This window comes from Hyperolius riggenbachi, chromosome 2, assembly GCF_040937935.1.
Source record: "Hyperolius riggenbachi isolate aHypRig1 chromosome 2, aHypRig1.pri, whole genome shotgun sequence".
Classification (NCBI taxonomy): Eukaryota; Metazoa; Chordata; class Amphibia; order Anura; family Hyperoliidae; genus Hyperolius; species Hyperolius riggenbachi.
The window spans coordinates 414,945,498-414,972,236 of NC_090647.1; the positions used below are offsets into that span (position 1 = coordinate 414,945,498).

At 45.2% G+C, this 26,739-nt stretch overlaps 1 protein-coding gene across 2 annotated transcripts in view; it reads left to right on the forward strand.

Annotated features, from left to right (window-relative positions):
• BCOR (BCL6 corepressor) overlaps positions 1 to 26,739 on the forward strand; it is a 337,930-nt gene that overhangs the window by 57,805 nt on the left and 253,386 nt on the right. For both annotated transcript variants that reach the window (XM_068269861.1, XM_068269862.1), the window contains exon 2: positions 14,448 to 14,530. The gene's annotated coding sequence lies outside the window, so the exon portion shown is untranslated. The remainder of the gene's footprint in view (positions 1 to 14,447; positions 14,531 to 26,739) is intronic.

A 26,739-nucleotide genomic window follows, 5' to 3' on the forward strand; every position in this document is an offset into this window, starting at 1 on the left:
TGCCCGGAAGAATCCTTGAAACCACAGCTATCCTCGACTCAGGAGCATGCAGTTGTTTTATGGACATTCATTTTGCCACTACCCATCAGATACCAGTGCAAGACAAGAAAGAGCCTCTTCATATTCATCTGGCTGATGGAACCACCATCAGCTCCGGACCCGTTGTTAAGGAATCAGTCCCAATCAACACTTCCATATGTAATCAGCATTGTGAACTTCTCAAGTTTGATCTGGTTTCATCTCCAGTATGTCCTGTAATTTTGGGGTTACCTTGGCTCAGGGCCCATAATCCAACTATAGATTGGTCTTTAGGCTCAATCTCCTTCAACTCGGTTTATTGTGGCAGTTGTTGCTTTTCTGCAGAGGGCTCATCATCATTACCCAATGGCTCATTATTATGTACATCATCTCTACAAGAAATCATTCCAGAACAGTATCACGCATTCTTGGATGTATTCGATAAAAGAAAGGCCGATCAATTACCTCCACATCGGCAATATGACTGCCCTATAGATTTACAACCAGGAGCAGCAATTCCATTTGGAAGAATGTTTCCACTCTCTGAACCGGAACAAGAAGTTCTCAAGCAGTACATTGAGGATAATTTAAAGAAAGGCTTCATTCGTCCTTCAGCCTCTCCTGCCGGCGCGGGAATTTTTTTTGTTGAAAAAAAAGATAAGTCATTACGTCCATGCATTGACTATCGTGAGCTGAACAAGGTTACAATTAAGAATAGATATCCACTGCCACTAGTTCCAGAGCTCTTCCAAAAGTTACGTGAAGCAAGAGTTTTTACCAAGCTGGATCTCAGGGGCGCATATAACTTGGTCAGGATTCGAAGGGGAGACGAATGGAAGACAGCTTTCAGATGTCGTTTTGGTCACTTTGAATACTTAGTCATGCCTTTTGGACTATGCAATGCGCCAGCTACATTTCAATACTTCATTAATGATGTGCTTAGAGAATTCATCGACCACTTTATCATCGTGTATTTGGATGATATTCTAGTATTTTCCCCTTCCCTAGAAGTTCACAGAACTCAAGTTTGTCAAGTATTAAATCAGTTAAGAGTAAACAACCTGTATGTGAAAGCAGAGAAATGCGAATTTGAGAAGCAAGTCATACAGTTCCTTGGTCTCATCATTTCATCTGAAGGTTTCACCATGGATCCACAGAAGATCCAATCAATCCTTGACTAGCCGGCTCCTATTAATAAGAAGGCAGTACAAAGATTTGTGGGTTTCGCAAATTTTTACCGCAGGTTCATAAAGAATTTTTCTGCAATCATTTTACCTATTACACAGCTTACTCGCCAACAGGCGCAGTTTCACTGGTCCACAAAGGCACAAGCTGCCTTTGATCTATTGAAGCAGCAGTTCACCTCCGCTCCAATCCTGAAACATCCTGATCCAGAGTTACCCTACATCTTGGAGGTAGATGCATCAGAATCAGCTGTTGGTGCAGTATTGTCACAGAGACAGGGTCCCAAGGCATTGCTTCATCCAGTGGCATTTTTCTCGAGGAAACTTACAGAGACAGAGAGGAACTATGATGTGGGTGATAGAGAGCTTTTAGCGATTAAGGTGGCATTGGAGGAGTGGAGGTATCTATTGGAGGGTGCTACTCACACAATCCTGATATTCACGGATCATAGGAACCTGGAGTACCTAAAGACGGCTAAAAGACTCAACCCCAGACAAGCCAGATGGGCATTATATTTTTCTCGATTTTCATTTCACATTACCTACCGGCCTGGATCAAAAAACATTAAACCCGACGCCCTGTCCCGCATGTTTCCAGATGATGACTCCAGGACTTCACCTGATACAATTCTGTCCAGTCAAAATTTCCTTCTCATTCAACCAGCTTTGGCTGACCAGTTACGCCAGGTATCCACGGAGCTTCCTGCTAAACTCAAGACTAAATTGGTTCAGAGGGATGGTTTGTGGTGGTACAAGGACAAGGTTTACGTACCTGAAGAATCTCGTGTTACAGTTCTTAAACTGTGTCATGACCACTGTCTAGCGGGCCATTTTGGAGTATTCAAGACTCAAGAGTTGGTACAACGTAATTTCTGGTGGGCTGGTCTTAAGAACGATTGTAGGAAATACGTCGAAACCTGTCGAATATGCAATCAATGCAAAGGATCTAAGCTCAAGCCCTGGGGTCTACTGGATCCATTGCCTGTTCCTCCAAGACCTTGGTATTCTATATCAATGGATTTTATCGTAGAGCTGCCATGTTCAGATGAATTCACCACAATATTTGTTGTCGTGGATCGATTATCCAAAATGGCGCATTTCGTGCCTATGCAGGGGACTCCATCAGCCAAGTCGACTGCATCAGCATTTGTGAAGGAAATTGTCAGACTTCATGGAGTTCCATGTGACATCACTTCTGACAGAGGTACACAATTTACCTCCCGTTTCTGGAAAGCCCTCTGCAAACTGCTAAACATACAGCTCCACTTTTCATCTGCATATCATCCCCAATCGAATGGCCAAACAGAGCGCACAAATCAAACACTGGAACAGTACCTCAGATGCTTTATAACCTGTTCTCAGGATAACTGGTGTCAGCTACTTCCATTAGCGGAATTTGCATACAACAACTCCATACATTCTTCCATTCATCAATCACCCTTCTTTGCTAATTATGGTTTCCACCCATCTTTTCTGCCTAATCTGACAAGCGAAACTTCAGTTCCTGCTGCTGGAGAAATGGTTAGGTTCTGGTCACAGAATAACAAGATCCTTCAAGACACTATGTCACGTGCTCAGGAGGGTTTTAAGAAGAAGGCTGATGTTCACAGAAGAGGTGATGTGGAGCTCAAGGAGGGAGATTTAGTATGGCTTTCCACGGTTAATCTGAAATTGGCTTGTCCATCCCGGAAACTTGGGCCCAAGTTCATTGGTCCTTTTCCTATCAAGAGGAAGGTGGGTCAAGTAGCTTATGAACTTGTATTGCCAGCTACTCTTAAGATTCATCCAGTTTTCCGCGTATCGTTACTTAAGCCTGCTGTTTCTGATCCATTTCCTGGACGCAGTATTGAACCTGCACCACCAATTATGGTCAATGGAGAGGAGGAATTTGAAGTTGAAGAAATCCTGGATTCTCGAAGGAAAGGCAGGTTTCTTCAGTATCTGGTAAAATGGAAGGGGTATGGCCCTGAAGAAAGTACCTGGGAATCAGTTGGTGATGTGCATGCACCTAGGTTGGTGAAGAGATTCCATCAGAAGTTTCCTACTAAACCAGGTCCAAGAGGCATCCGGAGGCTGCCCCTTAGGGGAGGGCATTGTCACGGTCAGTTACCTGTTCAGGCGAGGCGGCTGGCACATACGGGTGCTGGCAGTCATCCTGGGGGGTCTCGGCGGGCTTCCTCACGGGGCGGCCTGTCGGTGCTCTCCAGCGCGCGTTGCGTTGCACGACGTAAGCATTGGCGTATCAAGACGCGGATGTGGGCGTTGTGCGCGCGCGCGCGCAAGGGGTGAACTGTTTTATGCATGTCTCTGGTTGTTGTGCGTGCGTGTGTGCGCGCGTGCACGTGTGTGTGTTTGCGCATGCGCGTGTGCGCATGTGCGCGTTTCACGTAGCACTGTGCGTGCATGACGCGCTACGCTGTGTGCGCGTGACGTGTTGCGCAGTGCGCGCCAAACGGCCTATAAAAGCCCGGAGAGTGCAACACTGCGGTGCTGTAGTATTGCAGCAAGTTTGCACTCCTGTGACGTGACTTGAGTCTGCCCGTTTACTTGTTCCTGATTACTGATGCTGAACCTGGCTTGTCTGATTACCTGCTCTGGCTTTGACTTTTGCTTCGTCCGACTACCCACTTTGTTGCTGACCCCGGCCCGTCTGAGAATCCGATTTGTTACTGACCCATTGCCTGTCCGAGAACCTGCACTGTTGCCGACCTCTGCCTGTTTACCTGCTTACCTGCTCACTGGAATCCAGTCTGTTCCTGCTACCAACTACAAGCTGAGTCCTTGCACTACCCGACTCAGCCTGCGGGGGCGCTTCAGTTCCAGTGTGGTCCCGCCATCGGTTCTGTTAGCGCTCCTGCCCTTTGTTCACTGGCCGCCTCTGTACCCATTCCAGAGCTACCAGTTAATAAGTCGCAGGGGTTGCTGTCCTCAGCACATCGGTCTCCTCCCATCAAGGTACGTGACACTGGGCGGCGCTGACTAGCGCTGCACTATATAACCACTTGTCCCTCAGTCTCACATCGTCTGCCGTTGCAAATGCTTAGCGTGTTAGCACACAGACCTCAGTCAGATCCTACAGTGTGGTTGAACCAGGAAGGACCTGGGAATCCACACTGAGCTAGATTACCTTCTCATGTTATGTTATTCTATGTTATGCTTAGACCAGTTCCAGGGTGTTGTGACTACGGACCTCACACCCAAGATTAGGATACTGTGTCAGTTCTATGTTATGCTTTAGACCAGTTCCAGGGTGTTGTGACTATGGACCTCACACCCAAGACTAGGATACTGTGTCAGTTCTATGTTATGCTTTAGACTAGTTCCGGGGTGTTGTAACTACGCACCACACACCCAAGACTAGCACTGTATATCTGTACTTCCTTGGTTCGCCACTAGGCTGTAGTAAGATAGGATCTCACAACCAGATAGGACAAATCTGTTCATATTAGCAGCAGGGCTTCCTGCAACCAGGCCTAGGTCCCTCTCCTAGGGAGCCTTTGGCCTAAGGGAATTCACCCATGTCTAGGAGTGAATTTCCTTCTACTCACTGCCTCCAGTCTTCCTGGCAGTTCCCTCTCAAAGTGTTACTGTGATACTGTACACTCACGTCTCAGGTGTCCAGAGGTTAGACATACCTGGATTATTAGTGATTCTGCAGATCATTCATAATCCGGTGTATATCTGCATTATTGGTGAGTCTGCAGCCCACCAATAATCAGATTCTCTCTGCATGTTGACACCGATCGTTACATTTATCTGCCATTTATGTGCCCCTATAGCCATCCTATCCAGATCATTTTGCAATATGTCACTAAATTGTGCACAATTTTGTATCATCTGCAAAAGAAAACAACATTACTTTCTACTTCATTTACTAGGTCATTAATAAGTAAATTGAAGAGTATTGGACCCAGTACTGACCCTTTGTGGGACCCCACTGCTAATGGTCAATAATTTTGAATTGGATATAATCCATTGACCACAACTCTTTGCCACGACTCCATTAGCCAGTTCCCTATCCATGCACACAGACTTTTCCCCAGCCTTGAATCCTCAACCTCAACTTTTGCATCAGACTGTTGTGTGGAATAGCATCAAAGACCTTTGCAAAGTCCAAGTATATCACATCTACAGCATCCCCAATACCCACACTAGCATTCACCATAAAAGCTGAGCATGTTAGTCAAACAAGGCCTGTCCTTAGTAAAGCCATGTTAGTGCTGAGAAATAAGATTATTCTCTGCTATGAAGACTTGTATAGCAATAAGGCCCGGTTCACATTAGCGGTCGCCGTCCGGAATCGCCGTGCCGGAGCCAGACCGCATGCAGAACGGACGGAACGGATGCACGGCATAGCAATGAAAGCCTATGCGTCCGTTCACATGCGTCCGTTTCGTCCGGACCGGATCCGGACTCCGGCATAAGACCCAACATGCGCTATTTTTTGGTCCGGCTCCTCCGGCAGCCGTATCCGGAGCGGAGCCGGACTGCACCATCCGGCCAATACAAACCAATGAGAACCGGAGAGCGCACAACACACTGGCTAAAAATCCGGATGTTCTACCCCACTTCCTATGCGTATTGTAGCGGCGATTTTGGATGGGGACACATGGGCAAGCATTTTGGAGTGGAGCAGCAGTGACTTTAAACGTGCTGGAGATGTTGGCAGTATGTCGGAGGTGGAGGTGAGTGCTAAACAGCGGAGGGCCTGATTCCACAGGTCCACCTTCTGCCACCCTCCCAGACCCCAACATTTTTATTCTATTTCTACTATCTTTTGCCAAACGGATCCGGATCGCATCCTGATGAACACCTGATGCAACCGGATCCGGATCGGATCCGGATCAGAACCGTACGGTTCTGATCCGGATTCGGTCAGGTCATCCGGTCCGTTTGGCAGAGAACCGCAAGTGTGAACCGGGCCTTAGGAATCCCCCAAATCGTTTACACACAACAGAAAAGCTACAGATCTATAATTTCCCAGATATGATTTTTTGTTCTTCTTAAATAATAGGAAAACGTGGGTTGTACGCCAATCTATTGGAACTATCCCACTTGAAAGCGGGTCTCAAAAGATAAGATAGAGGGGTTTATCGATGAAAAAAAAATGGATTCCCTTAGCACCCAAGGATGCTTCCCATCTGGGCCAGGTGTCTTAGCGGTTTTGATTTCATTTAGTCTTGCCTTTACTGCTTTCTGTGTTAAAGAGACACTGAAGCGAAAAAAAAATGATGATATTATGATTTGTATGTGTAGTACAGCTAAGAAAAAAACATTAAGATCAGATACATCAGTCTAATTGTTTCCAGTACAGGAAGAGTTGAGAAACTCCAGTTGTTATCTCTATGCAAAAAAGCTATTAAGCTCTCCGACTAACTTAGTCGTGGAGAGGGCTGTTATCTGACTTTTATTATCTCAACTGTAATTGAACTGTTTACTTTTCCTCTGCTAGAGGAGAGTTCATTACTTCACAGACTGCTCTGAAAGACTCATTTTGAATGCTGAGCGTTGTGTAATCTGCACATATTATAGAATGATGCAATGTTAGAAAAAAACACTATATACCTGAAAATAAAAATATGAGAATATTTTCTTTGCTGCTAATCTTCTAGTAATTATTCATAGTACACAACCAATTCATTATATCATATATTTTTTTTTCACTTCAGTGTCTCTTTAAGTCTTTAATATTAAAATTGGAAGATTGGGACCCTTCAGCATCTTTTGTTTTTTGTCTTGCAATTTATCTGAGCTTTGCAAGATCTGACTTAGAGGTCAATTTGTAGGGACACCGACTCCAGTGAAGATTGCAAGTGTCTTTGATTTTTTTTTTTCTTGTGAATAATTTTTTTTCTTGTAGAATGTTCAGATTCAGATTGTTCGGAAACTGCCTTATAGCTCTTGAGATGGACTTGAGACTGATAAGTGGCAACAATAACTTCCCTGAGTTTATTGCTAATGGTTTTACTTTTAATCCAAACCTGAATGGTCTACACCAGCCAGTTGCCAAAATGTCTGTGCTTAGTGGTGGTCACACTTGCTGATCAATTAATCAGGTACAGTCGATTTACAGCACATGGCTGATATTTACCTTTATAATGACTATGGAAGTGGTAAGGGTGTACTTCATTTTTCACACATTGATTTTACATTTTGATATTGATTTTACAGTTTAACTTAAGGTGCGTACACACACTATAATAAACTTGGTTTACGCAGCCAGTCAGTGCCATCTCTGCTGACAATCTAGTGTGTGTATAGACCAGTGATGGTGAACCTATGGCACGCGTGCCCGAGGCGGCATGCGGAGCCATCTCTGTGGGCACGCGTGCGGTGTCCGCTACCACCACTAAAATCTTAACAACCCCCGCTGCCGAGAACTCCGCATGCCATCTGTCTTGGGGGGGGGGCGGAGCAAAACGAGCATCCATGCACGGAGATGTTTTTGAAAGCTCTGCTCACAGGGGCGCCTGGTCAGATGTCAGCACATCCTGTCAGTGCAGGACTTTCGGCTGGCTGCAGGAAGGTACTCGTGGAGCTGCGCGCTGCCGCCGGGAGAGGAGACTTCTGTCAGGTGAGTAAATTCTTTTTTTGCAGGTGAAATGCTGATCCACATTGCATTATTTTCTGCTTAAATGTTGCCCACATTGCGTTGATTTCTGCTGAAATGTTGCCCACATTGCGTTATTTTCTGCTGAAATGTTGCCCACATTGCGTTATTTTCTGCTGAAGTGTTGTCCACATTATATTATTTTCTGCTGAAATGTTGCGCACATTGCGTTATTTTTTGCTGAAATGTTGCCCACATTGCGTTATTTTCTGCTAAAATGTTGTCCACATTGCGTTATTTTCTGGTGTCTGTGGTAACTGTTGGTGCATTTATTATTTAATGGTCATAGTTGGATATATTTGCTGCTTTGGGGTTACAGTATACTAATAAATAGCATCACACAGTTTCTGCACACCCATGATGCGAATCCTCGTTTCACCACATCATGGCGAAAACACTGCTTTCTTATGCCTCGCTGTTACATCATTACATTAGATCCGCCCATACAATGTCATGGCCATGCCCATTGTTCGGCACGGCCGGCTACGCGCGCCGCAAACACCTGCATCCCCCCCATCCCAGGATGAACCCAGAAAAATCCGGTCACTGTAATGTTGGCACTCAGTGGTAAATAAGTCGATTTTGGTTCGCAGTTTGGGCACTCTGCCTCTGAAAGGTTCGCCATCACTGGTATAGACTGTCTTTTTTTATTATGCGCCTCCTCCTGGCATAAAGATCCTGACGGTGAGCGCGCGCACGCGCTAATGCACCCCTGTGAACAGCAGAGACACCTGTCCTCGGCGTGCTAGACGCCCGAGGTGCGGGAAGACTGGCAGGCAGAGAATCGGAAGCAGCTGCGGTGGTAACGCCATTCACCGCCGCTGCTATGTCGCTATTCATTACACTTAGAACTGAAAGAGGGTGTACTTTCTTTTTTTTATGACTGTATATACAGCATCTTATAAAAGTGAGTAAACTTCTCATGTTTTTTTAAATATTTTATTATATCTTTTAATGGGACAATACTGAGGATATGACACTCTGATACAATATGAAGGATCTAATAGCTTGGTCACCCCAGAGTCCATCTCAAAACCTTTGGAGCCAGAGCCTTCTGTCATGCTGCCCCTACACTTTGGAATTTCCTGCCACACCCAATCAGGACATCTTCCTACCTTGAAGCATTTAAGTCCAAACGGAAAAGCCACCTATTTTGTCTGGCATTTATGAACATCTGAATCTTTCCTCTGTAAGGGCCCATACATTAGAAGATTATGGGCAGACTCGACAAAGAGAAAAATGTATCTCTAATCGAATCTGATTAGAGATACATTTTTCTCTTTGTCGAAGCTGCCCATATACTGTAGGCCGATTCCCGTCCAATTTAGCATGACATCTTCAGGGAATCGTCTGAGCCCGCCACGTCCGCCCCTCCATGCCCCCCTAATGTATAAATGTGCCCCCCAGTGTGTGCATTTAGGTATGTATAAATGTGCCCCACAGTGTGTGCATTTATACATTACCTGTCCTGTGTCGGCCTCCACGCGGTGTCCATAACCTTCGGATGGCTCTCCATACACGCCACTGGCGCATAGTGTCCGACGTCAGACGCTATGTGCTGACGTTAGAATCTATGCTGTTTGCCAGTGGCATGTACGGTGGTTACAGACACCGCACGGAGGCTGACACAAGACAGGTAATGTATAAATGCACTCCAGACGGGCACATTTATACATTATGGCGGCAGTGGCGGGGTTTAGTTTTTTCTTCGGTCATTCTGAAATTGACCGCCGTACCGCCGCACACCTGATCAACAAACTTCGGCCCGACATCTTGCACCAGGCAGGATCAACTAATGCGACCAATTTCGGCCAGAAATTGGTCGCGTATCGTAGATCGAGCCTGCACTTGGCAGCACCGATTTTAAACCAGTTTGATAAGAATAATCGAATAGGGTTGGTTGATCAGCCGCCAAAGTCGCCTGATGTATGGGCACCTTAACACAGTCCACCTTGTAATGATCTAAGACATATCTATTTGCTTTGAGACCTATGGGAGAAAAACACTTTACACATGTTATTGTATTGTATATTGTATTGCATAGTCGGTGTACAGCTTGTAGAACAGTCTAGATTTGCTGTCCCATCATATTAACTTAACACACAGCCATTGATATCTAAACTTCTGGAAACAAAACTGAGTACACCTCTAAGTGAACTATATGCTACTGCGAGAGGCAGGATATAAAGCCAGCTTTAGAAATAGATTCAGTTTACAGGTCATATTCAATAAATCCTGCAGTCCAGTACACATGCTAGAGTGTTGTTACCCAAGGCGGCCAGTTGTGGCAAATTCCCAAGTATCTAGTGTAGGGATAGCTGCCCTGATGCGGCACCAAGAGATCTGGAGAGGAGGACCATCTCAGCTGAGTGCATTGTCCATCTTAAACTTCTTTCACAATGTATCCTGAAAAACTGATGCATTTTAACTGATCAGTTACTCCATATCAGTGCATTGTAGAAGAAAAAAAAAAGCTTTCAATTAAAGTGCATATAATATGAACTGAACCATAGGGAAACATGGATGTCGCCTTCACTTGGGCTGCACATCAGTTGTCCGCTCAGTTATAATTCACAGCAACTGATTTAGTGTGAAAGGATACTGTGCCATACCGACCTTACCCATCCCCTGTCCGCCCTCAACAGCATTAGAATGCATTGCGGAGCTGTAGCCTAGCAACGTGTCTGTACAGCACTCCAGCTCTCACCTTGTTACCTGAGGGATCGAGTCCTGATCACAGGTGACAATCTTTGCATGTGTACACACCTGCAAGGTGCCGATACATTAGAACGAATATGGGCAGATTCGACCACGAGACAAATTTACCTCTAATCGAATCTGATTAGAGATACATTTGTCGCTAATTGAATCTTCAGATACACACAGGCCGATTCCCGTCTGATTTCAGCATGAAATCATCAGGGAATCGGCTGAGCCGCCGCTGCCCGCCCCGCCGCTGCCCCCAAAATGTATAAATGTATGTAATGTAGTGCATTTATACATTACCTGTCCTGTAGCAGCTCGCCAGGTCCATCCGTCCATCTTGCCAGGTAAGCCGCATACACGCTAGCGGCGCATAGCGTCTGACGTCAGCCGCTATGCACCTTCGTGACATCAGAGTGCCGCCAGCGTGTATGCAGAACCCTGCGAGAGGGACGGAAACCGCATGGAGGCTGACGCCAGACAGGTAATGTATAAATACACTACACTACATACATTTATACATTGCAGTGGCGGGGGTTTCGTCGTCTTGTCGCTCTTTTGCAATTCGGACACCGTACGGCCGCGCACCCGACCAACCAACCTCGGCCCGACATTTTCCAACATGTCCCGAAATTGGTCGCTTTGTCAGTCGGGCATGCACTTAGCAGCACCGATTTTAATCCAATTTGATTATAATAATAATAATATTATATATATATAATAATATTGGTTGGTCTCCTAGTGTAAAGGTGGCCATACACTCGTTAGATTAGCAGCAGATAGATCATCAGATAGATTTCTGATCTTTCTGATGTGTTTAGGAACACTTTTTACTAGGAACAGATTTCCAATAGATTTCAGTATGAAATCTATTGAAAATCGATCTGATGGCATTTTTGCCATCAGATTTCCATTAGGTCCAATGCAAAATGATAAGCAATCTCAACAGATCGGCCTAGATTTTCCAGCATGTCAGATCGATTGAAATCGATCAAAATCGGCCGCAAATCGATCGGCCGGTCAATCGATTTGCGATCGATCGATTTCAATGGATCGGCCGCTAATCGGCTCAGTGTATGGGACCATTAAGGTACCCATACATCTAGCGATGATGGGCAGATTCGACCAAGAGACAAAGCTCTCACTAATCGAATCTGATTAGAGAGAGATCTGTCAGCTGCCCATACACCTCAGGCCGATTCCTGATCAATTTCATGCTGAAATCGATCTGGAATAGGTCTTGTGCGCCGCATCCACCACCCCAACGCTGTCCCCTAATGTAAAATGTCCTCTAGTTGCCTAGTGTAAAGTATACATTAGCTGTCCGTGGCCTGCGCTTGTCCCTTCGCTGCTCCAGGCACTTTCCATTCTGCATCCACGCACTCCCCACGTGGTGTCTTAGTAAGGGCACGTGTGTGTGATGTCACAAGCGCAGGCCACAGACAGGTAATGTATACTTTACACTGGGCACCGGTGAGACATTTCACATTAGGGGGGACAGCGCTGGGGCTTTCGTCGTGTTTGTCGATCGTCGTGAAATCGCATGCCATTCCCGCTGCGCACCCGATCGAGCAAGTCAGCCCAACATCTTGCAGCTTGCGTGATCGAGAATGCAACCAATTTTCGACCCGAAATTGGTCGCATTGTCGGTCAGGCATCCACTTGGCGGCACCGATTTTTATCCATTTCGATTATAATCTAATCGGATGGTCGATCGGCCAGCCGCCAAGTCGGCATCTTTACTACTGTAAAATAAATTCTGTATGTAAAATGCGCACTCAGAAAATAAATCCCTATTTGCAAATCAATGTTGCCATCATTATGACACTACATTCTAGATAATTAGTATAGCAAATACAGGCAGACAATTCTTACTTGTTTTCCCCTCCTTTGATGCAATCACAGTTGTGTGCTTGATGTGAAGGAGAATGAGGCTGCTAAAATCCTGAATAGTATTGTGTTAAAAAAAGCATGGTGCAGTTAGAGTAGTAAACAATGGTACATTCAGAAATAGCTAGTTAATTACCAATGCAGAGGTTTAATCCTTAGGAGCTTTCTCTGATTTTGAGTTGATCCCTTGAGGGGTGTAAGCTGAATTACCTAGGATGACACTGCCCAGGGCACACAAGGGGCACATGGGAAGGGTATCCCAGCTATTAATAGAGTTGTAATGCCTTTAGGACATGATGTCACCACAGCCTGTTATTGATTCCATGTGTTGTCTCTCTGGTGTCAAACATTGCTACATAAAAACACAGCACATGTAGGATGCTTACAGGCTGGTGGCTGTTGCAGGTCAATGGTCACTACACAAGCTCCATACGGATCCTGCTTTGCTGAGAAAATGAATTCAGTTGAATGGCTGCATGCTGAAACCTGGTGTTTGTTTTTGTTTACTTTTTTATAGCAGTTTATTGTTGAGTGAATCTCATGATATATTTGATGATGATGATGTTATCCATTCAGTCGTGTCCAACTCTTGGTGATTCTATGGGTTAGCTCTCTCCACGCTGTCCGATTTTGTACCATTTCTGCCAGTCCTGTGTCAGCTTTGATGGTGTCAAGCCAACGCGTTCTCTGGTGGCCTTGTCGCCTTTTGCCACTGATCAGTCTTAGCATTAGGTCTTTCTCTAAGGAATTTGATCGCATCACGTGGCCGAAATATGTGAGTCTGAGTCTGGGGATCTTGCCTTCCAGTGACATGTCTGGTCTTATACGTTCCAATACTTCTTTGTTCGTCATTCTTGCTGTCCATGGAATGCGAAGCAACCGTCGCCAGCACCACTCGAAGGAGTCGATTTTTCTTCTATCTGCTTTTCTTAGGGTCCAACTTTTGCAGCCATACATGGTTATGGGGAAAACAATGGCATGAACCAGTCTACATTTGGTCGTAATGCTAATGTTTTTGCTTTTCCATACTTGGTTCATGCTTACCATCGCATTGCTGCCGAGGGTTATCCGACGTTTTATTTCATGACTACAATCACCATTCCGATTGATCTGAAAGCTGAGGAAGGTGAATTTCTGCACACACTCAATCTTTTCATTGTCAACTGCTATCTTGATATTGCCGTCACCTACTGTTGTCATGATCTTGGTCTTTTTGATATTCAGGTGGAGGCCGAACTTTGCACTTTCATCTTTGATTCGATTAACCAGATTCTGCAGGCCAGAGGAGAGTTGTGTCATCAGCATACCGAAGGTTACTGATGTTTCGTCCACCAATTTTCACGCCAATTTCTTTTTCCTCAAGATCCAATTTTCTCATAATCACTTCGGCGTAAATATTAAACAGGAAGGGGGATAGGATACAACCTTGCCTCACACCTTTACCAATTTTTAACCAATCCGTGTCTCCATAGGGTGTTCGCACTGTGGCTTCTTGGCCGTCATATAGTGATCTTATCAGCTTAACCAGATGAGTTGGCACGCCCAGTTCACCTGATATATTTAGCCTCATACTAACCACCTCTAAGGAATAAAATATACATACCTGGGGTTTCCTCCTGCCCCCTCTGGCCTGATCACTCCTATGCCTTCCTCTTCTGTCTTCCCGTTCACCTGCACTTGGACCCGAAAAGTCCTCCAGTCCGGGGCCAACTGCGCATTCGTGGCACAGCCGCACACTCCTGCCATGTTCACATCGCCAGTAGTGCTCTGCGCCTACACAGTACTACTGCACAGAACGCTCCTGGCGAGACAGGGGAATGCACCTGGGCGGATAGCGCATGCGCCGACTGCCATATTTTCCAGGGTCAGTAGCGGGCGAATGGGCAGTCGGAAGAGGACGCCTTGGGAGCAGTCAGGCCTGAGGGGGCTGGACGAAGCACCAGGTATGTATATTTTATTCCTGTGGGCCCATCTCAGGTACCCTTTAATAGCACTGATCCTGCCCACACAATTTTTCTGATGATACCATTTTATTATGACAGGATAAAAGAAAGGACTTTGGTGAAATTGGTGCCTCTCCGAGGACTTGTTCCAGAAGTCATGTGGTGTACAAGACAAATTCAAGGTAGGTCCCGTATATACGATGGTCTTCCAAGCCTTATTCAATCATGTACTACCATTATGAACTTTGCTGCATTCCAGATCAGAATATAACAACTTCACTAATGACATTTTGGCTGTTCCATCATCCTACCCTAATGCCTTGTACACACCATGCAATTTCCCATCAGATAGATGGGTCGATAGATCATTTCCGTCAGATCCGATTGGATTGCCGTTAGTTTTTCTGTTTTTCAGAAATCAGGTCGGACCTGTCGGAAATTATCTATTTGACCCATCTATCTGACGGGAAATTGCATGGTGTGTACCAGGCTTTACACTCACCTTAAAGCCTGGTACACACCATGCAATTTCACATCAGATAATTCCATTGTCTTTGGAATTATTAAGCTACACACTTTACATTTTTATGTTGGGAGTCTGCTAGGTACACACCATACAATTTTCTGTTAGATTTTCTGTTATGCTGGGAATGAATACACGGCTCTATTCTGAGCCATTTAGATGGCTCGATAGATAAATATCCGACATGTCTGATCTCCTGCCCGATCGTTTCCGCGCTTGATTCCGCATTGAGGACAATGGAAAAAGATAAGAAAAATGAGCGGAAAATAAGAAAATCGGCTGCGGAATAGAGCGGGGAACCGTTCGGACGGGAGAATCGAGCGGCAAAATCGAGCCGTGTATTAGATTTACCTGCCAGATAGATAATTGTATAGAAAATGATACATCATGCAATTTCCCATCAGATAGATGGGTCGATAGATAATTTCCGACAGATCGGATCGGATTTCTGATCGATTTTCTGATCACTTCTATGCAAATCGATCAGAAAAATTATCAGAAATCAGATTGGACCTGTCGAAAGTTATCTATTTGACCCATCTATCTGACGGAAAATTGCATGGTGTGTACCAGGCTTTAATAATGGAATGCCCAATGCTGCACCAAGATGACCTGGTTATGAATGGAATTGCTTTGACCCCAACTACCCTCTGAACTTTAAATTTCCTGCCACCATTCTACACTGCCTGCACTGTCTTCTTCTTCAAAAAAATTTCTAGAGCTCATACAAGCAGAATCTTCTTTTCCATAGGATAATTCAGTGCTTGTTGGTGACAACTGTCAATCCTGAGGACATTTACCGTAATGGAAAGCCTTGTCAGGGGGCTCTGCAGGGGACATGACTGTGCAGAGCTAAAAGCCTTTGTTTTTGTGCCCATGTCTTTCTCATCCTCTCATCCTGTCTTATCCATTGACAAACATGTTTCTATTGCTGACCTGAACCAAACAAGTTTATGTAGTAGTCGAAAGACAATTAAACTGGTGGGGTGGGGTGAAGGAGTAAACCAAACCTGCACAGTCCTCTCAGTTCTCTGTATCATTGATTGAGGATGCTTGTGTATTGTGATAATGTAACAGAAGATCTGAGACAAAAATAGTGTTAAAGTGTACCCGAGGCGAGACAATCTAAAAAAAATTATGCTGGGTACACACGTCGCGATTTCCCGCTCGATCCGTGGGATTGAGCGGGATGGATTGATTATTTACGACATGTTCGATTCAGTTTCGTTCGATACAGCCGTCGATTTTGCATACTTATCATGTAAAATCGACGGCTGTATCGACTGAAACCGAATCGAACATGCCGGAAATAATCGATCGATCCCGCGGATCGAGCGGGAAATCGCAACGTGTGTACCCAGCATTAGATTTCTAAGAAGAGGGAAGCCTCTAAATCCTGCCGAAGCTTCCCACGTCCTTTTTGTCCCCACTGTTGGCGTACAAAACCCCTAGATTTGAACATATCCCACTTTTACGTGTCTGCGCCCCTATTCATGCATGTGTGTTCCATGCTGCACCTTGCTCACATACGGCTGCTCCTAGCACTAAGCCAGAGCAGCTCAGCCACAGGTAGCACGGTGCAGCACAGCCACGTTTGTGCATAAACAGGAGCGTGATCTGAATCTTCAAAAGGGTCCTTGGCAGAGGCGGTGGTCTCCAGAAGTATGTGGAGGACCCAGAGGCTTTATATTTTTTTGATAAATATCTAATTTTTTCCTTCAGGTTCGCCTGGGGTTCTCTGTAAGTGGAGCAAACAGTCCACACGACACTTATAGTGTGCAATCTTCTCGCCAGATGATAGAAATCTTTGCTGCCTCTCCTGTGAGGCAAGGTGCACATATGCCCTTTGTCCGCTGTGTCCTAGGCCTTAGGTCCTTGTGCCTCTGCAGCTGGCTGTTTACAGGGAACTTCCAATGCAAACGTCATAAATCTCATAGAGGGTTGCCCTATGATCCTGTTTGTTTAGCAAGTGCTCACACAAGCAGAACCCCTATTGTAATGCTTTGGCATCATATTTGCTATTTGCTGCCATTAAAAAATAATGAATAATACAATGTCAGTGTGCTATGAAGATTTCTAAATTAGCAAAGCAGGTAAGTCTCATAATGACTGAAAGGGTCATCAAAAAAGCTTTCTTTTATTCACTTGGTTTGTATAACATTAAAACATTATTTGGCTTTACTCTGTTGTCCATTTCTTTACCAGTATCAGAATGTTATTTGTTAGATTAAAAGGTGCTTTTTTAACCAGCCTGGTTCAAAGTGGTAAATATATAACAGAATATAATACACCTGGAGCCTCACATAGTGGCTTGCAGTCAGGACATTATCTGCATGGAGTTTGCATGTTCCAGTCACAGTGGCTGGATAGTGTACTGGTTAAGGGCTCTGCCTGTGACACAGGAGACCTGGGTTTGGATCTCAGCTCCTTCTGTTCAGTAAGCCAGCACCTATTTAGTGAGAAGAACTTGGGCAAGACTACAGTATACTTGCCCAAGGGCACTGCTTACAGAGTGTGCTGTCGTGGCTGCAGCCCTGGCGCTTTGAGTCCGCCAGGAGAAAAGCGGGATATATATGTTCTGTGTCTTGTCCTTGTATTTTGTCGTGTTTGTGGGGGTTTTCCCCTACATCGCCAAACAACTAAGGCTCAAATTTGGCCTTTAAATATTTTAAGGACGTAGGTTATACGTTACATAGGTTACACTGAGTGCTCTTGAGGGACAGCTAGTGGCATGACTATATAAAGCCTTGAGGAAGATGTGTGCCCTATATAAATACACAATGAGATGTTGTATAGCTAAATGCAGTGCTGTTGTTAGAGGATATCAAGAATGTACTCTATTTGTACATGTTAAATTCACCCGCAAAATGTGTTAAAGCAAGTTAAAGTGAACTTGAGGTGAAAATAAACTGATGAGATAAACAATTATATTTATCTTTCGACTCCTAAAAATTATTTATTTTTTTAAGTACTATTTTTTTTTTTTTTTGGAAGATAATACATCGCTAGTACAGTACTGTGTTTCTAGTTCTCCTATATGGAACCAGTTATAGCTATCCTTAATAATGCATTGCACAATGCTAGCACACTTCAGCATGGATTTATTTGGACATGAAGTCAGTGGACACAGTACATTTCTATGGTGACGTGTAGGCTCTGCAATTGTTGCATCAGTCTGCCTCAGCAGTTTTATCATACACAGTAAAACACCCAGTTTATTACTTAAAGTGAACCTAAACTGAATTGAAAAAAGAGAGTTTAACTTACCTGGGGGTTCTACCAGCCCCCTGCAGCTGCCCTGTGTCCACGCTGTGACAAAGCATGATTGAGGACATACGCAGCCGTGCATGTACAGTGGCCATCGCTGGGGTGGACTGGAGAATCGCTTAGTGAAGGCGCAGGCATAGGGTGGCTGCAGGGGGCTGATAGAAGCCATGAATAGGGATGGCCCTGAGGAGAATTCATGGAGAAGCATGTGATCCGTTTGATCAGCTGATAGATTTGTAAGGTTCTGATTTGCTGTGATGACTTCCTGGTTTAACACATGATCAAGACCTGCAAATCAGGACCTTACAAATCTATCAGTTGATCAAACTGATCACATGCTTCTCCGTGAGTTCTCCTAAGCAGGGCCAACTCTAGCCATGAATAAGGAGTTCATCTCCATTTCCATGAGCCCCTGAATAGGGCAGTAGATAACTAGGCCCTAGGGGCAACCTATGATGGAATCTGCCACTGCTCATTCCCATAACAATTCCCACAAGTGGTTAAAAAAAGGATTGACTATAGGGCAAGTGGCAAATAATAAAGTTGAAGATAAGAAGAAAAAAAAAAATAGCCACTAGTGTAGACAGCTACACTATACTACATGGTAGTGACTGGCACTCTCACAGGTCCTGATAAAGTCACATCATATATATACACTTCCCATGTGACTACATTCCCTCCACAGTAGGGATTGGCATTTGGTACAGGGTGCAGGTCTTATCTCACTATCAGGGAGTGTGGTGGCAAGCTAGAGCTGTGACAGGTAGAGGAGGACATCCAAGTACAGGGGTCTCAAACACAAAGTGGGCCAAAATTGTACACTGGAACGTAGTCGCGGCCAACCTCACTGTCTACTGCCCACCTTCTTATAAAGTTCCCAGGTGTCAAATCCCCCTCCCCTCCAACTCCTATACAGTTCCCTGGTGTCTAGTGGTCCTCCTTCCCCTATAAAGTTCCCTGGTGTCTAGAGGCCCCCACCCTCCCTTATACAGTTTCCTAGTGCTTAGGGCTTTTCCCCTACCTCCCTCATATGGCTTCCCTGGTGTTATAGGGCTTCACCTCAATATAGCTTCACTGGTGGTCTAGAGAGTGGGCCAAACATAACGCAAAACTGGGAAACCACTTGAGGGCCAAATGTAATGGCTGTGAGGGTCAGATTTGGCCCAGTGGCCAGAGTTTGTCATGTACTGTATGTCCTAGTAGGAGTGTAATAGTGGCAGCCCAATGACTTTCTCTTTTAAGGCACTCTTCAAATATAATGAAACCAGATCAGCTGTAGGAAACAGGTAGTTCTAGCTTATTCAAAGCTATAATATGAATATAGTCATTGTTATATACTAGCGAGCTGTCAAAAAAAGAGAAAGCTGTGCACACTAAACTCAGCCGAGTGGGATAAGAACTACCGCCTCTGCTAAGAATCTAGTGCTTGTACAGTGGCGTGTGTGTGTGTGTGTGTGTGTGCGTGTGTGCGTGCGTGCGTGCGTGCGTGCGTACGCACACGCGTATGCATGAATTGGGGCAAAAAAAAAAAACCCGAAACCCTACCTGGATTGTTCCCATCCATTCATTATCCTCTGCTGTGTTTTCAGTGATCTTATACTTCTGTTTACCGACATCTAAGGGCAGTTGAAAGTGCAGGCATGATCCAACAACCCTCAGGGATTCCCATCCACCAGCTGTTCTACAAATAGAGACAAACCGTTTAGCCATGCTGTCCTTTTTATGGAAAAAATGTGGAAAGACACCAACAGAACTAGCTTACCAGAGGAATAGTGATCAGGTTCTCTTTCCAGTTACCCCCTCCCCCCCAATCCACCCCTTCACGCACTTGGCTAGCAATGTCTACAAAGGCCTAAACAATTAGATCAGCTGTATATATGCACAATGCAAGTCTACTTATATTTTGGCAGCATGGAGGTGTACTGATCAGTAAACTTGGCTTGCTTTGCTATGGGCTCACTTTACTTGCAGGGAGTTAGTGTGTTCTTCTCATGTTTGTGTGGGTTTTCTCCAGGCATTCTCGTATCCCTCCACATCCTAAAAACCAACTGGTAAGTACATTTGTCTCTTTGAAAACTGGACTGGGACAATGGCAGGGACATTAGACTGAGACTTTTAGTGATACTGTTTGTTCAGTGTATGTTGTGAAAATGTCAATGCAATAAACATGCTTAATAATAATAATTCTGTAGCATTTGTCTTCAACTTTAGACCTAGCAATACATTTAGTGCTCATTTTTCTACATGCTTATTTTGTAAGGCTGTGCATATGTAATTATGAACATATGAGACACTGCAGGGAGTCCCTAGCTAGAAACGCTAAATGGGTGTTTGTCTGAGCACTGTAATAACAGCGCTGAAGATTTGGGCGCAGCCGGTGCCACCATAGACCGTGGTAGGAATCACGGCTATAGCGGTGCACAGTGAGTAACTTCTGTGCCATCAGAAGACGGAGCTAAAGTTACTTTTAAAACACTGTAATTCGGCCGCCAGCAATAACTGGAAGCTGAAGTAACATCATTCCCTACTATCCACGTCGACCTGGAGGGGGAATAGTAATTAACGCCGCTGGGACTTGTGCAGGAGCAGGATGAGTGGTATATCGGCTGTATCCTGTGCCCAAGTCTCCTGGTGGCAATTTCATAAGTACGCGTTTCAGTCTGCTATGATGACTAGTAGGGATGATCAATGAGATGCAAATCATTTTTACTTGCATTTAAATTTTTAAGTAAATTCTATGCAGCTTCAAATTGCATCAGAAAAACTTCCTGTCAATTTTTATTGGTCCAAGTTCATAACATCTACATGAAATTTGAATCTCTAATCACCAGACTTGTTTGTGCAAACAGAGGTAAGGCAACCCTTTAAGTACATTAGAACAAAAAGAAGTAAAAGAGAATTTTCCCTTATTGTTGTTACTGTAAACTGAAATAACGATATTGTTTTTGAAACACAAGCCCCGGGCCTGTTTCACACAGCAAACCGGCGTCAGCGGTGAGGTGCACCCGCTACATCGCACCGCCGAAAACAGGCCTTCAGGGAACACTGCATTAGTATGCGGTGTTCCCTGTCATGCCACCAGCTAAGCAGGAAGCGCAATTGCAGTCACTTCCTGCTTCGGGGTATGCAGAAGTGCATGGAAGCGTATTGTAAAAATCGTCAACTTTTTTAAAAACTCCACATCACCATAGACTAACATGACTTCCGAGCCGACGCAGATCGCTGCAGGCTGCCACGGATCATGCACAGTAACGTAGTTGTGCGCTGGTGTTAGATTAGGGATAAATGTAAACAAAAGGATCCACAAGCCAAGCAGTGGTTGAACAAAACACTGGTATTCTTTATTTAGGAACTCCACATGACAAGTGTAATAAAACCACAGGATCAACTGATGCGTGTCAGGCCTACAATCTGCCCTGTAAGGGGAGGCTATATGTAGGTGGGAGGAGGGTAAGCTCCATCCTATACCTCAACCAGCCAACACCTTAAAGGGACATTACAAATACATACAACATATAAATGTACAAAAGATTTTGCAATCAATAGCATTATCAAAAAATCTTAAAAGTAATGTAAAAAAAGTCACCACTGGAAGAAAAGCATTTTTGTCTATAGTATTAAGGTAGCCATACACTGGTCGATTTGCCATTAGATCGACCAGCTGACAGATCCCTATCTGATCGAATCTGATCAGAGAGGGATCGTATGGCTGCCTTTACTGCAAACAGATTGTGAATCGATTTCAGCCTGAAACCGATCACAATCTGTGGAGCCGCCGCTGCCGCCTGCCCAACCCCCCCCCCCCCCCCCCCCTGTATACATTACCTGAAGCTGGCTCCGGGTCCTCTTCTCCGCGCTGCACCCCGCACCGCATCCCAGCATACACTGTGTCACTCCGTGACCAGGAAGTTCAAATAGAGCGCCCTCTATCTGAACTTCCTGGTCACTGGAGTGACACAGGAAGTTAATGTATGCTGGGATGGAAGCAAGAGCGGTGCAGCGCGAAGACGCGGAGAAGATGCCCGGGAGCCAGGTTCAGGTAATGTATAACTGTATCGGATCGGCTGCCGCTAGCGACGCACTCCCTACCCGCGGGCGATCGACGGAAGTAACCCGCACGGCGCGATCGACGGACCGATCCAATTTTGGGAGGAAATCGGATCGGCGGGTGCGTTTAGCGCGAACGATTGGCAGCAGATTCGATCCCAGTGATCGAATCTGCTGTCGAATCGGCTGCAAATCGGACCAGTGTATGGTCAGCTTAACAGGATGCGCAAAAGGAGGAAACAATCACATAGCAGCACGGCGGCATAGTAGTTAGCGCTCTTGCCCTGCAGTGCTGGGGCCCTGGTTCGAATCTCAGCCAGGGCACTATCTGCAAGGAGTTTGAATGTACCCATGTCTGCGTGGGTTTCCTCCGGACACTCACCGGACACTCCCACATCCCAAAAACATACAGATAAGTTAATTGGCTTCCCCCTAAAATTGGCCCTAGACTACAATAAAATACACTACACGATACATACATAGACATACCACTATGATAGGGATTAGATTGTGAGCTCCTCTGAGGGACAGTTAGTGACAAGACTATATTCTCTGTACAGCGCTGCGTGAGATGTTGGCGCTATATAAATACTAAATAATAATATCAGAAAAGTGTTGACAAAGGGAAACAAACATGCAGGATCAGTAATCATATACTAAACTTAAATCCCATCGTGTATTGAGACTCCTCGGGCTGCGGGTGCCCATTCTATGAATCCAATAAGCTTCCCGCTTTAGGAGTAATCTTTGTGTGTCACCCCATCTTTTAGGGCACACTATTCGCTTCACCCCTTGGAATGAAAAGAAGAAAGATTGCCTTTATGGACAGTTTCAAAATGTTTGGATACTGCTGGCTTTCGAAAAGTTTTCCAATTGGTGCAGCAATAGTGTTCAGCTATGCGGGCTCTCAAATTGCGAGTAGTACAGCCTACATATTAAATATGACACGATACACATGAAATTACATAAATGGTGCACTTCGTGTCACAGTTCACATATTATTTGATGGGAAAACTACTCCCTTTCTGTGACAATGGCAATAGTTGCAAATTGAGAAGCTGCAGGGGTAGGATCCCACCGTGGCAAGCCAGGTGGGAGAACGAGACGAGAGTCGAGACTGAAAGCAACTGGGGGAAGGATAGATCCCAAGGTACGTGCCCTCCTAGCAGAGAAGCGGCATCCCTTGTTCAAAATTGCCTTAAATTTGGAATCGGAAGTTCAGCACTGGAAGATATTTTCACACAATATTTGTGATTTTATTAAATACAAGGCTGTATTCCGTAACAAAGGTCACCCTTTCGTCTCGGTCCCTGTCGCAACTTTTGATTTTTAGCAGCTCACCACGTGGTCTCCCAGTACCCCTGCGACGTCCCATAGCTAACTGTTTTTGGTGTACCCTCTTTGTTTCAGTCTGTCCTCAACCAGATTACATTCTTGCTCCAAATGAGCTGGACTGGAACAATTGCGAGCAGCCCAAGAAAATTCTCCTGTAGGGATGGTATTTATAGTATGTTTAGGGTGGCAAGAGCTTGCAAGCAGGATAGAATTGCCTGCTGTGGGCTTACGATAAGTTCTAGTAGAAACTTGATGAGATATGGAATCTCCAGTCAGGCTTAGTGCACACCAAAACCGCTAGCAGATCTGCAAAATAAAAGGTATTACTGAACAGCTTCTGTAACAAAAACGCCTGGCAAACCGCTCTGAAGTAGTGTTTTTCAGAGCGTTTTTCCTATCCTTTACCATGAGGCAGAAGCGCTTCTGCAAACCGCAAATGTGCAGCAGGAGGCACATTTGCAGTATGCTACAATCCTCAAACCGCAGGTGTGCACCATCTCTTGAGATACATTAACCGGTGAGCACTGGGCCATAAGGTCAAATCTAAATAGTCAATCCGTGTGTTAGGATGGCTCATGGTGAAATTCAGGCTGAGATCGTTACAGTTGACGTAATCCAGAAAATCCACAAGAAGGTCGGGAGGACCCCCCACACCAAAAGTAAGTCATCTATAAACCTGTCATACCAAATGATATGGGAGGCAAAAAGGTTTTCATCTCCAAAGATGCGGAGCTTCTTCCACCAGCCCATGTATAAGTTAGCCAGGGAGTGGAAAAACTTGGCCCCCATAGAAGCTCCGTATCTCTGGAGATAAAACCCTGAATCAAACATAAAATAATTGTGCGTGAGGAGGTACTCCACTGCCCTCATAAGAAAGGCTTGTAAGGAGACGTCAAAGGTTGAATACTTACCAAGATGAAAATCTAAGGCCCTTAGGGCAAGTTTGTGTGGAATAGAGGAATACAAGGAAGTGACATCCAAGGTCACCCAATAAAATTCATCCTCCCACACAAAATCTACAAAACTGGACAAAACATGACGAGTGTCCTGTAAATATCCAGGAAGTCCAAGGGGCTGCAGATGTGAATCGACCCACTCACCCAGGAGCTCACCCACGGAGCCAATCCCAGCCAGAATTGAGCGGCCCCGTGGGGGATCGCCCGGCTGATGAATCTTCGGGAGGTGATGGAACACAGGGACAATAGGGTGTGATGGATATAAAAATTGTGACAAACGTTTAGTAAGAACACCCATATTTTGTCCCAATTCCAAAAGCCCCCGAAGGTCACCTAGGAAATCCACAGTGGGATCTCGGAGTAAGATGTACACATCTGCGTCCCCCAACTGACTCAGGGCTTCTGAGCGATAGTCTACGGCGTCCAGGACAACGACTGCACCTCCCTTGTCCGCCGAGCAGATGACAATATCAGCATTGTTCTGAAGAGAAATCAAAGCCTGCCGCTCGGCGGCTGAGAGGTCAGACGGTGCCCTGGATAACCTCGACAAATCAGTCAGCTCCTTTTCAATAAGGTCCTGAAAAGTATCAACCTCAGGAGACCTGGCATTAACTGGATAGAATGAAGGATTGGAAACCATTATAGGTACTATCTGGTCTACATCTACTCCAGCCGTGCCTCTGTCATCCAAAGCCTGCAATGCCAAAAGAGTCCTAATGTCACGGAAAGAGGGAACATCCTCTATTGAATTTAATGGCAAGGACGTAGGCATGCAGGAATCGGCTGATTCAGAAGGACCTTCAAATAAAATGCTTTCTCACCACCAAGTTCCTCACAAACTTGTTGAGATACAAGATGGTGCAAAATAAATCAAAATGATTGGAAGGGGCAAAAGACAAGCCTCTAGACCAGGGGTAGGGAACCTATGGCTCGGGAGTCAGATGTGGCTCTTTTGATGGCTATATCTGGCTCACATCAGTAGAGGTTGATTCACGAAGCTACACTGCTCAAGCAGCACAGCTTAGTGTGGCAGTGCGAGTTCAATTTTCAAAGTAGTGCATGCTATTGTAGCATGCACTGCTAACTTACTTGCACCACCCCAAAACGAATGGCTGCTCCAATTGTCCTACTCTGAACCCTGTCAGGTCCAGTGACTTTGTTGAACGAGATCCCCGCACTTTGACAGGCAGCCTATTGGGCCAAAGTGCGGGGATCTCGTCCTACACAGTGAATCAACCCCTAAGTCAGCTAGCTAATTGTACAAGCTGTATTTCTCCTGTCTGGCTCTCGGGGAAATTGCTGATGTTGCTGAAACTCAAGAGAAGCTGAAGACGTCTCTGACACTTTCGCTGCCCGGCAGATCAACTGTATACACATCACCATGGCAACAGGGACATGAGCCTTACTGTTACAGTTTGAAACATATTGGCCTCAATTCACTAACCTTTGGACGTGCAATTTAGGGTGCTAAATAGTTTGCACGGGCAAAGCTGCTAGTGATTGCGCGCTATCCAGTGCGCCCAAAACATCGCACCGTTTGCGTGCAAAATAGCTGTTCAGGCTGTTTTGTACGCGGATGGTGCAACCTTTGGCTCATGCTGGTGCAACGTTTTTGGCACACCAAGTAGCGCTAAACTTTGAACACGTGAACGCTTGTGCGCATATTAGCGCGTGAAGCGTCTGTTTTCGTGTCCTAAGTGCCTTTTCACTGGTGTGCTAACACTTAGCAGTCTTTAGTGAATCGAGGCCAATGTATGGCTCTCACGGAATTACATTATAAAATATGTGGTGTTTATGGCTCTCTCAGCCAAAAAGGTCTGAAGAGAGAGTGTATGTAGAAAGATTCGCCACATTATAAGTGACAGGTTCTATACTAAATGTTACCTGGCTTTTCGATTTTCTATGTTTGCAGCCTGCTCGCCTGGTACGTTTCTTTTTTGTTTTCGTTTTATTGCCTTTGTTGGCTTCTTTTGTGTTCTGTAGTAGGAGGGTTGAGGAATGGGGACCCCTGATGTCTGAAGCAATGGAGGGACCTCTATTGGGTGAGTAGCATTGGGAAAAATGGATTGTAAAGCCCTACGTTTGGAATCAGAGGCCTCAGAGACATCAGATAAAGAACCTGCATTGTCTGGAGAACTAAAGCTTACATTCTTTTTAGGAGTAAACTTTTTTAGGATAGATTTCGGCGCAATGTAACGCAATGTGTGAAATATAAACTTCCCCATAGGGTTAAATTAGGCTGCAGCAGCCGCACCGCGCCAGT